The sequence below is a fragment of the Somniosus microcephalus genome, chromosome 10 (genome assembly GCF_052327205.1).
Source record: "Somniosus microcephalus isolate GS21.2 chromosome 10, FLI_Smic_1.0, whole genome shotgun sequence".
NCBI lineage: Eukaryota > Metazoa > Chordata > Chondrichthyes > Squaliformes > Somniosidae > Somniosus > Somniosus microcephalus.
In genome coordinates this window covers 51,517,985-51,535,398 of record NC_140996.1, presented here as the reverse complement: position 1 = coordinate 51,535,398, position 17,414 = coordinate 51,517,985, and positions in this window count along the sequence as shown.

Here is a 17,414-nt window from a genome sequence, read left to right as displayed (position 1 = left end):
GCCAGGCTTGAGGGGCCGTATAGCCTATATCTTATGTTCTTATATTCTTATGATCTAATCTTGGAAAATGACCATCTATGAAATTGGGAGCTTTTATAGAACATTTGCAGCTGTCAAGTTAAGAAATCATCCCATGCTGACACAATTCCCGACCTCCTTACCTGACGTGATTCCCGAGCAGCGGGGAAGCCATGGGCGAACTCTTAAAATCTAAGGGTGAGCTTAAAATAGTTTTTAAGTGCCTGTTTACAAGCTCTTAATAATCTAAATTGCCTTCCCCACTGCTTGGTGTCGGGTCTGTTCAGCAATGGCAGACCCAACATCTGGGAGACTAGCATGGAGGCGGGTTGACAGCGGGTTCCCTATCCACAGTCAAAAAAAAGTTTTTTCCTACCCGACCCGCCGCTAAATGTGCCCGCTGACCCCCCAAAAATTTCCCCCCCCCCCCATGTCTCTAACCAGAGATAAATGGGGTAACTGCATTTATTTCTCTGTATGTCTACTGCTAGAAGACATTACGTATGTCTGGACTTGGTTGAACACAATCAAAGGATTATGTTGCAACCATATTTGGTTTTTCAGATTTGAATTGTCTTACAATGACAAGCTGAAGATGTTTTCAACACTCACTTCTTTCTCGCTCTGCTCTCGCTCACACCACAACCTAACCATTGTCTCTTCTTTTATTTCAGCTGCTGAGAATGCCTATGCGCCTCACCCAATGGAGGAAGCTGAGCAGTGTTGCTGATGATGCACCATCACCTGACCTCACTCTTGCAATCACCGGCTCAGATACTGACACCACGCAGATTTTAGAGGCTAGAAGAGGAGGTATCTGCAGATCGTTACTCACCGAGCACAAGTGCACTGGAGCTAGGACAGGAAGATAAAATGCCACTGTTGCCAGCTTGCTGGAGGGCGAGGTTGCACACTAATTCTGCTGCAGAGGACGCAGATGCTGACTTTGAAGAAGACTCATGGACATACACCAAGAAATGTTAGAGGCACTCGGCAGCCTGCCAAAGAGCGAGCACACTATATTACGGGGCATGGAAGTGTCTAGTTTCAACTTGTCTTAAGGTTTTGCACAGAATATAGAGACCATTCTGCCCAACATGGACAGTGGTCAGCTCCATCAGCTGTGGAACTCCTCATTATGGTATGTCTCATGACAACTCTGACAGCTTCCATCTTGGCTTTGGTGGGGCCACTGTTGAAAGGGGCTTTCAGAGTGTCACAGCACTCCAGCACTCAATGTTAGCCATGGCTCAGTTGGTAGCATTGTCGCCTCAGAGTCAGAAGGTTGTGGGTTCATGACCCACTCCAGAAACATGAGAACAAAATCTAGGTTGACACTGATGAGTGCTGCACTGTCTGATGTGCCGTCTTTTGGATGAGATGTTAAACCAAGACCCTGTCTGCTCTCTGTGGACGTAAAAGATGCCATGGCACTATTCATAGAAGAGCAGGAGAGTTCTCCCTGGGGTCCTGGTTGATATTTATCCCTGAACCAACATCACTAAAACAGATGATCTGATCATTATCACATTGCAGTTTGTGGGATCTTGCTGTGTGCAAATTGGCTGCTGCATATCCTATATTATAACAGGGACTACACTTCAAAACATACTTCATTGTATGCTTCGGAATGTTTTGAGGTCGTGAAAGGTACAATATAAATGCAAGTTCTTTCTTTCACTCTGTTCTCTAGTAGAGCCCTAGGAGTGCCGAGGCACCACCACAGGAGTGTGGCTTTGGCTCCAAGGGAGATGCACTCGCTGCTCTCTCTCTCATGATGACAGCATGCCTGCTCTCTCATCAGACTTCACCCAGTGCTATTTCTGGAGTCACTCAGCCAGCCAGCCCAAACGGAAGTACTCCATGCCGAGATGCTGCAGTCTACAGACGAGGCCTCTAGGCCCAGAAAAGCTCGAAGCCGTCCAACAAGGCCATCTGAGGTGTCCTCAATGGAAACTCAGGTGTCCTCAATGGAAACTCAACAGCCTTCCACCTCCCAAGCTGTAACCATTGGGGAAGCAGCTAATACGAGCTCCAGAATAGAAAAATGAGCACACAAGACAGACACTATGGGCTTGTACAAGTGTGATCAGTCATTTCTTTGTCAATGCTGACATGATTTAACCTATGGGGTGTGACTGCATCCTGGAACAAAGTGTCCAGGTAACTTTCTCCCTCCCTGATGTATCGCAATGTCTGCAACTCGGACTCCAGCTCATCAACTCTGAGCCGAAGTTCCTCGAGCTGCAGACACTTACTTCAGATGTGGTCGCCCTGGATCACACTGGGGTCCACCAGCTCCCACATGTTACAGCTGCAACACATCACCTGCCCTGCCATCTCTATTGTATTTTATTTAATTAATTACATAAATAGCAATCAATTTTCTATTTATAGTTTTTAATCTAGGTAAACTAGGTAATAACCTTGTTTAATTTATTAAATTTATTAAAATAAGTTTAGTTAGTTATAAGTTTAGTTAGTTATAAATTTAGTTATATGCTATAGGTCTTTACTGTAACTTAGCCTTCAGTCCTAAGAGAAAAGAAATACTCACCACCAATCAGCTACCTGCTTACCTGTGACGGCACACTTTGATTTTTTGTTATTGAATTGGAGCCTCGCTGCTCCTCCCCCGCTGGCTCTGCTCTTAGGCCTCCTCTCGCCATGCTCTATAATCTGCTCCCGCTGCCATTCCAGTTCCGCCCAGGTCTGCTGGCTCAGCAGTCAGGGCAAGACTAATAAGTCAGGAATAAAGGAAGACAATTGGATGGTGGTTGTCAGCATAGTGGTAAGAATTCTGAGACTGTTGGTGACTGCAAGGGCTGACTGTGGAAGTGCTCCTCGATTAGTTGATCTCTGAGAGCTCAGTCAGATGGGGCATTGGTGGTCACTGCCTCTCTTCCTCCTCCTCCTCCTCCTCTTCCTCTTCCTCCTCTTCCTGTACTTGGCTCCCAGGTATTGGTAAGGGCTGGTTCCTCATGATGGTGAAGTTATGGAGCATGCAGCAGAAGACCACAAATCTGGATACCCACTCAGGGGTGTACTGCAGAGCTCCTCTGGAACGGTCCAGGCAGTAGAAGCATTACTTGAGCACGCTGACTGTTTGCTTGATGATGTTTCTTGTTGCAGCATGGCTCTTGTTTTAGGCGTCCTCTGTAGCTATGCATGAATTACTGACAGGCGTCATGGGCCATGTCGAGAGAGAAGAGCCCTTGTCGCCCAATAGCCAGCCCGTAACTTGGTGGCCTGGTTAGATTTAATGCGGCACAAAGGACTGGTCCACGATGAAAGAGTTGTGACTGCTGCCGGGATAGCTGGTACAGACCTGCATGATGCACTGCCTGTGGTCGCAAACCAGTTGCATGTTGAGGGAGTGGAATTCTTTTTTGATTGATAAAGAGCCAGGCTGGTTATAGGGTGCACCTAAAGCAATGTGCATGCAGTCGATGGCACCTTGCAACATGGGTAGTCTACCATGCGGGCAAGATGTAGTGCTCTCTCATTCTCCTTCACTCTGTCAATGGGGAAGGAGATGTAAATGTTTTTCCTGGGGTAGAGAGCCTCGGTGACTTCCCTGATGTATCAGTGAACTGCAAACTGTGAGATGTTGCTGATATCACCTGTTGCACCCTAAAAGGAGCCTATTGCATTAAAGGTGAGGGCGACAGTGACCTTAACAGCCATGGCAGTGCTGTCCGTGCCTTGGTTTGAGGCTCAATTCGTGGCTGCAGCAGTTGACATAGCTCGGTAACAGCCTCCTTGGTGAAGCGAAGGCACCTCATACATTGCTTCTCAGTAAAGTTGAGGTAGGAAAAGTGCTACCTGAAAATTCTCTGTGGATGTGGGCTCCTGTTCAGTGCCCTCCTCCTCCTCCCTCTTCTGGCAGCTTCTCCTGCTCTGTAGTCTCTTCCTCGCTGCTTCCACTAACCCTTTATTGCCAAAGGCAGCTCCACCAGAGCACCCATGTTTGGAGCCAGACTATTTGTGAGGCAAGGAGCCAATAAAGTGCAAAACCAGCAAAACCTCTGTGTGCAGACAAAGTGAACTTTCAAGAGTGATAGAACACAGCAAAAAATGCCTAGAAGTTAGACAGTAGCTAGAAATACTAAACCAGCCACTAACCAGAAAGTACTGCATGATCCCTTTAAATAGTGCTAGTGACGGGCCCTTCATACTGGTTAGCATCGTATTGTGCTGAGCGAGGTAAGCATCTGGCGCATGAGGCGCTGGGATGGTGCAAAATGGAAAACTGGTCCTCCAGAATGTGCAGTACCATAATCTGCATATTTTAAATTCAACTTTGAATGCTGCTGGTGTGTGCTCCGAATGCAAGCGCTACCCATATTGTAGGCGGCGCACTTCCTGTCTGCCACTTTGGGCACTTAGAAGGCTGCTGAAGGCCTGAAAAACAGGCGCTATGCGGTCAAATTTCTGGGTTGGTTTACTTAAATATTTGTAACTGAATTGCGATTAGATGATTTAACTTTCTGTCAGTGCTAAGTTAAAATCGAGTGGAATCTGAGGTGTAATTGGCTCAGCAATAACTGTGCATAGCTGCTGTCATGAAATATTACCATTAAAAATAAAGTTGCTTTAGGACATAATGGGGGAAAAATTTGGTTGGCTTCTGCCTCCTGTTAGCGCCCTAAGAGAGCGCTAATGGGGCGCAAAGCAACTAGCGCCCAGGCGCGGCGATGGTTGCACCGCTCCCGAAATTGACTAGAGTTTTTGCAGCGTGCAAAAGTTTAGAGCCCCGATCTCCTGCACCCGCAGATCGAGACGTCAGTCGAGCGTGCAACACCCTGGTGGCATCCCAGACCGGATATTGAGAGACGCCCACCTCCTTTCTGCCTGGTGCAAGCAACAACAGGGAGACTGGAATTTTTCCCAGTCGGTGAGGGGTTGGGGGTTGCTATTTAAAGGCGGCCTCTTCTGGCTTTTTCTGTGGTAGACATTTTTGCACCATTCATTCTGACAGAGAGAGATTCTGAGAGAGAGATAGATGTCTGCCTAGAGTCAATGCTGTGTGAAGTAGTTTTGGCTACTGAGCATCACTTTGCAGGTACTTTTGGATTTGACCATCATTACTTCGATTGCCAAGAGACTGTGGGGGCTGCACTGATTCGGGGTGTCGTCCTGTGCCTGCAGAATCGGAGGCAACAGAGTTGCAGAGAGAGAGTGGCAACCATGGCCAGATGGAGGAGGGCCAACAGGCCTCTGCACACGGGACCTTACCCTCCCAGGGTATTCCGGGAAAATTTCTCCTTCATTAATTTGTCTGAGGAGCAGTGTTTGCGCAGGCTGTGCTTCAGCAAGGAGGTGGTCACTGAGCTCTGCCTCCTGCTGCGACCAGATCTGCAGCCTCTACTGAGGACCAGGATGTCTCTGTCGGTGGCAGTGAAGGTCACAGTGGCTCTGAATTTTTATGCTACTGGCTCCTTTCAAGCAGCTACTGAGGACATTGCCAATATCTCCCAGTTCGCGGTCCATTGCTGTATCTGTCAGGTCACAAATGCTCTCCATAAAAGGAGACGCCAGTACATCTCTTTCCTGATGACCCAGGCCAAACAGCATGAACGCGCAGTGGGCTTTGTGAGGATAGCGGGCTTCCCCATGGTGCAGGGTGCCATTGACTGCACACATGTGGCATTGGGGGCACCGCATGAGAATGCAGAGGTTTTCTGAACCTGCAAGGGGTTCCACTCCTTAAACGTCCAGTTGGTTTGTGACCACAGACAGCTGATACTCACTGTCAATGCCCGCTATCCTGGCAGCAGCCACGATGCTTTCATCCTGCGCCAGACTGCTGTGCCAGAACTTTTCTAAGCACCGCATCAGCCAAGTGGTTGGCTCCTCGGGGAGAAGGATTATCCACTGTGCACCTGGCATGATAACACCGCTCTGTAACCCCAACACCCCTGCTGAGCTGCAGTACAGTGAGAGCCATCTCGCCACCAGGAACATCGTTGAGCAGACGCTCAGCCTGCTCAAGCAACGGTTCCGCAGTCTGGACCACTCAGGAGGAGCCCTGCAGTACTCGCCTGTTGTTTGTTGCATACTGCATAACCTGGCAATCCTCAGCACCCAGCCAATGCCAACAGGCCTTGGAGCACCACCGGAGGAGGAGGAGGAGGATAAGCAGCAGCACCAAGGCGGGAGGGAGGCCCACAATGTTGAAACTGCAAGGGCCGTCTGTCAATGGCTGATAACAAGCCGCTTCTAGGCTCCTACTGAGGAAGTGGCTTCTGTAAGGGGTGTGGTGTGGTTGGCGCGTGTGCCCAGTCAGTTATGTCCCTGACTGTGTGCGGTTCGAATCGCTCCCACGCCCCTGGGTTCTAGACACTGGACTTAGGTACAGGCGGCGATACAGAAAAGACTCGAGTAGACAGGTGGTTTGGATGTAAGAAAACCAAGATTTTATTAAAATAGAAATTAACACAGTCTTATAAGAAGTTACTAGTATAAAATTACAGGCAAATACAAAATAACTATACTTATACAGGGAATGGGGAACACACAGCACATTGAGGGAAAACAACTATCTTAACAATCCCCTTATCCTTATCCCACCCCCTATACCTAACTAGATTAAGCTATGAGAGGCCAGAATTCATGCTCACCAATCCAAAATCTGCTGTATTCAAACAACGGTGGGGCTTGGGGTTCGCTCTTTGTGCTCTCTGGGGCCTGCCATCATCATGTGGTCTTGGGGCGCTGCAAGGGCGTCATCCAGGTACAAGTACCCCAGAGTTAAAGTCTTTGCTTGGGTACTTTACCTCGCAGGGATGATGGTTCCTCTTGCTCAGGCGGCAGTTGGAGTTTGCATGAAGATAGTCGCAGGTCGGCTGGATTGAAGGCCCGATCATCGAAGCGTTCTTCAATCCTCTCCCGATTCGTCTCATCTCATCACATTGCCTCGTCTCGTCACGCCGCGCCTGGCCTGGTTTGTCCGTGTCCGCCTGGTGCAATGCCGGGCATTCCTGATGGGATGGGGAAAGGCACAGGCAGTGGCCAGACGGCAAGCGCGGGACGGGGGAAGAGCAGCAGCCACGAGGGCGGGGAGCAGGAGGCAAGAGCAAGAGAGCATAGGTTGTCGGTGGGCCTACAGTTATACTCCTTCGGATGGCCCTTATCTGCACGCCAAATCAGGTTAGTTCTTTGTCCCAATCTTGGCGGGCTAGTTTAAATAATTGTAGCAAACTAAACTAACTGTTTTTAGATGTGATGTGGAGATGCCGGTGTTGGACTGGGGTGAACAAATGTGAGAAGTCACACAACACCAGATTATAGTCCAACAGCTTTATTTGAAATCACAAGCTTTCGGAGCACTGCTCCTTCGTCAGGTGACTTGTGTGACTTCTCACATTTGTTTTTAGATGGCCGGTGATCGCACCTACTGGCCTGACGTCTGAGCTGTATTATTAATGCACCTTAATCAGCCTGTCCAGCCTCAATGGCTTCCTTAAGCTGTTTCCAATTATTTATGCAAACAACTTGATGGCCTCAAGTATAGGCCTAACTGGTTTTGCTCTGTCTACGATTTGGCTTCATGCATATTCAAAGTCCTGCTGTCTGCTTTTCAAAATACAAAAGTCCTTCTTCGCAGAAACTGCATTTTGGGTTTCGATTTCCCCAAAAGCTGCTTGTGCCACAGAGTCCAAGCTTTTAAAATCTTGCAGGCTTTCGGCCACGAGGTGCGGACGCCATCTTTGGGTACCCTTTTTGAAATGTCCACACACGGTCCCTTTTATTAATAGTAACCTTTGGGGAACTGTGGAAATTTTGCGTATCTTACACTTCTGGCATGGAGAACAACATGAATGAAAGCAACCCGCAACCCCAAAGCCGGTCAAGGCAGCAATGATTCCAAAGGCCAAACCTATACACTTTGAATACAAAAACGTACTTATTTTACAAACTCTGTGTGTGTCATTTTTTCATGACAAACTAATAGAAACAAACACAGAAAATCATTCATTAACATATCTGGTTCTCACAACCTGGAGATAATGTCCAAAGCGCTAAACAAAAGTTTGAACATGAACCTTGGCCTTTAATAAAAAATTGACCAACATTTCATCATACCTCCTACATTTTGCCCTTTGAGGGTGATCTCCATCCCTTGCGCACTTCCCCCCTTCCCACCCTACTGCTCCTCCGTAATGGGGCTCCAGTGGCTGCAGTAAGGCTGGTGGAAAGCTGCTGAATGTCAGATCCTGAGACGACAGATGCCCTTGAAGAATGCCCTCAACCAGCTCTGGACCTGGAGGGTCCAGCTGCAGGCTGCACCAACTCTGCATGGGCGGCAGCAGTCTGGGCTACAGGCGGTGGCAAGTGCAATGAGGAAGTGACAGTGGTGGCAGCAGGAATGCTGTCATCGTGAGAGAGGACAGCAACTCCCTGTTCGACCGACACACTGGAATTCCCACGGGGCAGCACCTCAGCATTCGGAGCAATCTGCTGGAGCACAGATTGCTGGCCTGCTGCAGCGCGGTGAGAGCCCCGGGGAAATGTGTCTCAGCCAGCGACAATGGCAGCAGTCAGTGCTTGCGTGGCCTCAATCTGAGTCTGCATGAGAGCAGTCTGAGATGGGATCATGGCAGCCAGTGACTGAATTGCAGCACTAAGCATTAGCGTGGCATCCGCCTGTGCTACAGCGTAGTGCTCCACACTCCTTGCCAGTGATTCAATGCAATCGGGCACTCTTCCCACTGCACCCATGAGCTGAGCATGAATGTCCACCGCCTGGGTGTTCATTTCAGCGATGAGCCGCTCCTCCTCTGCGTCCAGTGCAGCAGGACTCGCTGGCCTACACTCCCTCCAGGGAGACAGCCACCGAGCTTCCCTACTCCAATCACATTGCTGCAGCCCACTGGGTCCTGGAGCTTCACCCTCATCAGACCCTTCCCCCCTGCTCCCCTCCAGGGAAGGCGTGTTCCCAGTGTGGGCACGGGCTTCCTCGGGAGAGGGTGGCGCTGATGCTCCGGCTTCCTCTTCCTCCTCACCTGTGGCTTCACTCCACTGGTAGCTTGAGGGCCCACCTCCGCAGCTGGTGAATCACCATCTGAAAGCAGGGAGGTACAAGAGTGGCTTTAGCATGAGGACAGGGGGGCAGTAAGTTAGATTGAACGTGTCAAAGGCTGTTGTTGTGAGAGACAAGTGAAATGAGAGATGAGAGAATGCTGATGACCTTACCATTTCTGTCCCGAACAGGGTCAGCCTCTCCAGGGGCGACGGGACCGATTACCTGGCTGCCACAAATCCTGTGGGCATGTGCCTCAAGATCGCTGAGGGGTTGCAGCTGAGGCCGCCCTCTACCCGTCCATTGCTACTGTCTCCTACTATGAGATAGCTTGGCCTGCAAGAAAAAGGACGGCGTCTGAGTAAATATACAGCCATGGTCTTGCCTGATGTGCCTCCCATAGTTGAATAGCCCTTACTGTATGCAAGGTGTGTAATGCACATGTCTGTTTCATGAAAGGGCCATAGGTGTTGGATGAGTGTTGGGCATTGGGGCTTTAAGACCCTCTGGCCATAGAGTGAGGTTGAGATGGAGGGATGGAGAGGTATTGAATAAAAGCCACTCACGCTGACAAACCGAGTGAGGTCATTGAACTTTTTGCGACATTGAGTATGGGTCCTGGGCACCAAGCACCTGGAGGAGACGTTCTGGGCCACCTCCTTCCACACTCTTCTGTAGTCGCACGGCAAAGGCCTCCTGCCACTCTCAGGGTAGAGTATAGATCTTCTGCGCTCCACCGCGCCCTCCAAGGCCCGCTTGCTGAAGTGCTGAGCTTGTCCTCTCACCCTCTCCATAGTCCTTGGCTGGAAAATGTAGTCACACGTCTCTCCAGGCCGAGATTCAAGGCTCCAATGAGCAGGGTGTGGCTGGAGAGCAAGATCGACCCTCCCCTTTAAGAACTGGCCGGCGCCAGTGTGTCTGTGTTCCATTGCTGACTGACATCACCTGCACTGCGCTCTCAGGTAGCGCCTCGCTCCTCGGCCTTTGTGCCTGAAGACAGGTGTGCAGCGCCTGATTTAGCGCTCCAATCACCTTCAGGGGCGATAAAAGCCAAGTTTGCAGTTGGAGGCGATAATTAGCGCCAGGCGCTAAACTTTGTGCCCGGCTGATAATTGCGCCCCAAATGGGGCAATACCGAATTTCCCCCCCAATATTCTTTGTTCCTCTAAATTTGCCTATCCCATAAATAAGTAACTTCAACTTCCAATCAAACTGCAGTGGGCAAAATGAAGGCACTGAGACAGTTTCATGTGTAACAATGTGCCAAGATCAAACTTACAGGATGGCACTGTCAGCAAAGCTACGTTCCATGAGTCAAGTTCTACATCAATCTGGAGGGGAAATGTTCTCTTTGTTACCATTCTCCCTGTTTTTATAAGTCTAATAACCACTGACGGGTGTACTGTGATTGATGGTGTGACCAATCAATTGTTGAAATGCTGAGAAATTGATTAAAACTTTAGTACAGCCACCGCAGTCAAAGAATGAGCAAACTCTGGGAAATTCATCTGGCAGTAAACAGTAAATAATGCCCCCTTTATATTACAGAATGACTTCATGTAGAAGCATTAATGCATCTGCAGTTGCTTGAGAGTCATGATTCACGATTTTCATTTCTGGCAGCTCGACGTAAAAATGTTTACACAGGCCATCAGTAAGGAAACTGAATCACTGGACTATATAGAGAGGCTGAGGGCTTTGATCACCCATTGCCCAAACTGAATGTTGCTGGAATTGTTGGCTGCAGCACTTATATTTACCAAAATATTGCTTCCAGAACCAAACAATTTTTCCAGTGAATTTCTCCACCTCATTTACTTCATAGCACCACAGTCAATGTCAGAGTTGCTGGAAGTTGCACATGGCAATGTAAATGGGCCAACAAATTAGTAAATTGGACTCTTAATTTTCGAACTCATAACTGGTATCTTTATCCTTGGTTCAAAATTTAGATCGCTAAACCTAAAAATGGATATTAAAAAAGGTTACAAATAAAACTTTAGTTTTAGTTGATTTCCTTTATCAAACCTCAAATGTTCTAAAATAATTTTTGTGTTATAACTTAGGAGTGTAGCATATTCATAGAACCATGGAATGATATAGCACAGAAGGAGTCCATTTGGCTCATCATGCCTGTGCCATTTCTTTGAAAGAGCTAGCCAATTAATCCCACTCCCCTGCTCTTTCCCCATAGCCCTGCCATGTTTTCCACTTCAAGCATTTATCCAATTCCTTTTTGAAAGTTATTATTGAATCTGCTTCCACCACACTTCTGCACTCTAGATCATAACAAATCGCTGCGTAATTTTTTTTCATCTCTTCACCTTAAATCTGTGGCCTCCGGTTACTGACCTTGCTGCCACTGGAAACAATTTCTCCTTATTATATCAAAGCCCTTCATGATTTTGAACATCTCTACCAAATCTCCACGTAACCTTCTCTGCTCTAATGAGAACAGCCTCGGTTTCTCTAGTCTCTCCACATAACTGAAGTCCCTCATCCATGGTACCATTCTAGTAAACCTCCTCTGCACCGTCTCTAAGCCTTGACATCCTTTTGAAAGTGTGGTGCCCAGAATTGAACACAATATTCCAGCTGTTGTCTAATCAGTGTTTTTTAAAGGTTTAGCATAACTTCCTTGCTTTTGTACTCTATGCTTCTATTCATAAAGCTAGGGATCATGTATACCTTTTTAACAGCCTTCTCAACCTGTCCTGCCACCTTCAAAGACTTGTGTACATAAACCCCCAGGTCTCTCTGTTCCCGTCCCCCTTTAAAATTGTTCCATTTAGTTTATATTGTCTCTTCTCATTCTTGCTATCAAAATTAATCACTTTACATTTCTCTGTGTTAAATTTCATCTACCATGTGTCTGCCTTTTTCACCAGTCTATCTATGTCTTCTTGAAGTCTTTTACTATCCTCCTCACTTTTGCTACATTTCCGAGTTTCATTCATCTGCAAACTCTGAAATTATGCCCTGTGTACCCAAGTCCAGGTCATTAATGTATATCAAAAAGAGCAGTGGTCCCAATGCCGACTTCTGGGGGTCTAAATAATAAACTGGAAATTCTCAGTTATTTGAGAACAGAAGTCCTTATGTTCCACACAATAATGAACATTACTTGGGAAATTTAAAACTAGAAATTATTGCTGTCAATATTAGTATATGACCTCCTAGTGTGAGAGTATCAAATCCTTTGACTGCTATGCTAATACAGGCATTAACCCATTTATTTTGAATAAGAAATGAATGCGCTGTGTTTATTGGAGATTTTAACTCCCGGGTGGAAAGTCAGAGAGAGATGCTGGTTGCCATGGTAGGCCCTATCAATATTAATGGTCGGCCCCCATTAACATTTTTCCGGCCAGCTACTCAGCCATAATGGCATAAAGAGGCAGCTGTTGTTCCATGAAGATCAGGCGGCTTAGAGGTTGCTCAGATACGTCTCGGGGGGAGGGAGTTCGGGAAAGGTTCAAGTGTGGAAAAGGGAGAGCCCGGGGTGGCAGAGGCCCAACCTTTCCTTGTGGGACCCCGAGGAGCACATCCCTGCTCTTCCTGGCCCCATAAAGTTTTGTACTTACCCAGCAATGCCAACCCCTGTCTCATAAATCATGAGTCAAAATGTTAAAAATCATGAGATTTGGTATAGGGGGATTCGCCTCCGTTGCACCTTCCATTAGCACCTGGGGGGTGATATCGGGTCACTATCGGCTTTGCGACCAGGCGCAGCGAGAGTACCGATGCCCGTGAAATTCCCTTCGAGATTTGTGGTGGCAGTAACTCCCAGCGCCACGATCTCCTGTGCCCTGAGATCGTGACATCATCATGCTGCGTAGCGCCCCGGACCTGAAATTCTGTTCCGCCCCCTGCAGCATCGCCAGGCGACAACACCGACAGTTGCAGAGGGTGATTTCAGGGAGGCCGGCCGCTTGGGGAGCGGTATTTAAAGGTTGCATGAAAAAAAAATGTTTCCTAATGCCTTATGTTCATTTTTCAGCATTTTCTTGGGCCGCAATCGATCAACCTGTACTTTGCTAGAGTGCTTGGGACTGATCGTGTCAGATCGCGGCTGCCGTCGGTGATGAGGGACCTTGTTTCAATGCAAAGACTTCAGCAATGGCCCTTCCCTTTAAGGGAAGGAAGGAGCCTCCATTCCAGGCAGTGCTGCCCGCGACATTGCCGGCTTTAGCGCTCCAAGTGAAGTGGTAATGCTTGATTTGGCACTCCACTTCCTTCCTGGAGCGCTAACAGCCAATTTACTGGAAGCTCACAATCATTCGCGCCTGGCGCTTATTTTTCAAGATTTCAAAAGTTAGCGCATTTCTCCCCCTATGAGTTGTTACTTTTTCCCGACCCAACCCCTCACTGACCTTTGCTCCCAGACAGGGAGCCCATTCCGCGACTTTTGCTCCTGGACAGGAAGCACATTTGGCCGCCACTAACCGATTACTGACATAAGAACATAAGAAATAGGTGCATTGCACTTCTGATCACAAAATATAAAAACAAATAAGGATTTCTCTACGCTTGGGGTGCGAATCTAACTTCCCCAAAACAGTTACTCAGCTCTCTAGTTATAAATGATCAATAATAATTACTATGCTTTATTTTTGCTTGCTTGTGAATTTCGGTTCTGGCCTTTTTTTTGCGGTTACTATCCTCAGGCCAGATGGTGAAGATGATGTTGCAATATAAATGTACTGGTGCTGATTTACGATGGCTCAGGAGGAAACACACATCGATCCAATGCACATTAATACATTTAAACCTCACTCCTCCCCACTTTTCCCTGTTAAAAAAAACAGTTAGTGCTGAGGTGGCTGCCAATGAAATGCAATGGTCTCTCTCTCACACACACACTTTGAAGCACCTTTCCTGTCTCTCTCCCTCATTCTCACTTTCCAGATCACTTTAATTAGTCCTGTTGCATTTCTTATCCTTTAACCTCTTTGCAAATTCGATCTTGTGGTTTTTTTTCCTAATTTTTTTTTGTTGCTCTTCCCTCCTTGTTTATTTTTTGCAATACGATCCCTTCCCGGTTATAGTATTAATGATATAAAGAGCCTGGATGGTCGGATCGCAGGAGGGAGACTCACTTTGGGAATGAGTATTTCAAGTTGTTCTAAACAGCAAAATTTATGTTTTAAGATTAATCTCCATTTAAAAATCACGGCCCGCGCAGCGGCGTGGTCATAAGTGCCCCGCAAGTTCCGGGGTTCCGCGTGCAATGCGATCTGTCAAGTTTCAGCTTGATGGATCATACGAATCCACAGGAAATGAACATTCACTGGCGGAGAGTTGGGCTATTTGCCTAACTACTGCCCAGTGAAAGCCCACGAAAATCTTACGCCTGGGAAAAGCAGGCATAAGGCCTTCTTTTACCAGTGTAAGGGTTAAAATAAATATTAAAATAAATATTTTTAAATGATTTAACAATACAAAAATCTTTAAATTTAACTTAGGTTATTCTGGACCCATGAAAAATGTTTATATTTATTTTTCAAACATTAAACTTTTTGTTTTAAATGATTAAATAAATTGTACTTTAATTCATTTTGACCATGAGATGATTTATTTTTATTTAACTGCAGTTAAATGTATTTTTTAGTGGAGTTCTATTATGCTTATGGGGATTCCGTAAGTAAATGAAATGGGAATTCCCCTTTGTGATTGGCTGGGCCGGCCCACGTGATCCCAGGGGCGCTTGCCAACCGCCTGGACCCCTGGGATACGCGGGCCTTTACGCAGGCGTATGCCTGCAGGCCCAGGAGCGCGAGTCTTCAAAGCTCTGGAGGCACCAGGTAGGTGCGGAGTTTACTTGCGGTTCGGAGGCATTCGCCCGCGGGAAGCCTCAGAAACCGCAATGTCCAGCCCAACATTTTAGAAGCAGATGTGCAATCTTTGCTCCAGGACTGCAACAGTCATGAAGTGATGGGAATGCCGTCCTTTGTTAACAATCAGTTTGTGCAACAACACCTCCATCCTGTTAATAGATCGGGATCAGCTTTCCCATTTCCAACTCCAGTAAGATGGTGATTTTCAAGTACATATGTTTCAAGTTTAAAAACCACCGATCTGTTATTGGCTAATTGCTCTTTGATGTACAATCAATGAAGAACGTTACCTCCAGAAAATAACACGACCATCCAATACTCCACTTTACAATCACCATATACTTTTAGAAACCTAGAAGATAGGAGCAGGAGTAGGCCATTTGGCCCCTCAAGCCTGATCAGCCATTTAATGAGATCAATGCTGATAATCCAAATTCAGTACCCTGTCCCTGCTTTCTCCCCGTATCCCTTGATCCTTTTAGCCTTAAGAAATATATCTAACTCCTTCTTGAATATATTTAATGAATTGGCCTCAACTGCCTCCTGTGGTAGAGAATTCCACAGGCTCACCACTCTCTGGGTGAAGAAATACCTCCTCATCTCAGTCCTAAATGGCTTACCCCTTATCCTTAGACTGTGACCTCTGGTTCTGGACTCCCCCGGCATCGGGAACATCCTTCCTGCATCTAGTCTGTCTAGTCCAGTTAGAATTTTATAAGTTTCAATGAGATCCCCTCTCATTCTTCTAAACTCTTGCGAATATAAGCCGATTCGACCCAATCTCTCCTCATACGTCATTCCTGCCATCCCAGGTATCAGTCTGGTGAATCGTTGCTGCACTCTCTCCATGGCAAGAACATCCTTCCCCAGATAAGGTAATCAAAACTGCACACAATACTCAAGGTGTGGTCTCACCAAGGCCCTGTACAACTGCAGCAAGTCATCCTTGCTCCTGTACTCAAATCCTCTCGCTATGAAGGACAAAGTACCATTTGCCTTCTTAACCGTCTGCTGCACGTGCATGCTTATCTTCAGCGACTGGTGCACAAGAGCACCCAAGCCTCGTTGCGCTTCTCCTTTTCCCAATCTATTGCCATTCAGGTAATAATCTGTCTTCCTGTTGTTGCCGCCGAAGTGGATAACCTCACATTTATCCACATTGTACTGCATTTGCCATGCATCTGCCCAATCACCCAACCTGTCCAAAGCATACTGGAGTTTCTCTGCATCCTCCTCACAGTACACACACCCACCCAGCTTTGTGTTGTCTGCAAATTTGGAGATATTACATCTAGTTCCCTCATCTAGATCATTTATATATGTTGTGAATAGCTGGGGTCCTAGCACCGATCCCTGCGGTACCGCACTAGTCACTGCCTGCCACTCGGAAAAAGACCCGTTTATTCCAACTCTTTGCTTCCTGTCTGCCAACCTGTTCTCTATACAAGACAGTACCTTACCCCCAATCCCATGTGCTTTAACTTTGCACACTAATCTCTTATGTTGGACCTTATCGAAAGCCTTCTGAAAGTCCAAATACACCACATCCACTGGTTCTCCTTTATCCACCAGTTACATCCTCAAAAAATTCCAGTAGAGTAGTCAAGCATGATATACCTTTTGTAAATCCATGTTGATTTGTCCGATCCTGTCAGTGTTTTCCAAGTGCTCTGCTATTGCATCTTTTATAATGGACTCTAGCATTTTCCCCACTACTGATGTCAGACTTACCGGTCTACAATTCCCTGTTTTCTCTCTACCACCTTTTTAGAATAAGATTAGCTATCCTGCAATCCATGGGAACTGTTCCAGAGTCTGTAGCATTTTGGAAGATGATCAGCAATGCATCTACTATTTCTAGGGACACTTCCTTAAGTACCCTAGGATGTAGATTATCAGGCCCTGGGGATTTATCGGTCTTCAATCCCGTCAATTTCCCTAACACCATTTCCCTACAAATACTGATTTCATTCAATTCCTCCCACTCATTAGACCCTATGTTCCCCGATATCTCTGGGAGGTTATTTGTGTCCTCATTTGTGAAGACAGAACCAAAGTATGTATTTAATTGGTCTGCCATTTCTTTGTTCCCCATTATAAATTACCCTCATTCTGACTGCAAGGGACCTACGCTTGACTTAACCAATCTTTTTCTCTTCACATATCTATAGAAGCTTTTACAGTCAGTTTTTATGTTCCCTGCAAGCTTACTCTCATAATCTATTTTCCCCCTCTTAATTAATCCCTTTGACCTCCTTTGCTGAATCCTAAACTGCTCCCAATCCTCAGGTTTTCTCATGCATGCACAAATCGCATTAGATTTAGGTGTTTCATCATGTGATCACAAGTGATGATTTATTTCTCTGCTAAACCACATTGCTCATGATGGAATCGCGCGAGCTGGCAACACTGCTTACGCTTCGCAACCTCTGCTTCTGCTCTGGTACATTTTACTAGTCAGATCATTTACAGCAGATGCCCTAGCCAGTCAGTCATTGAAATGATCTCGGGGTCCTATCTGAGCAATAGGACGT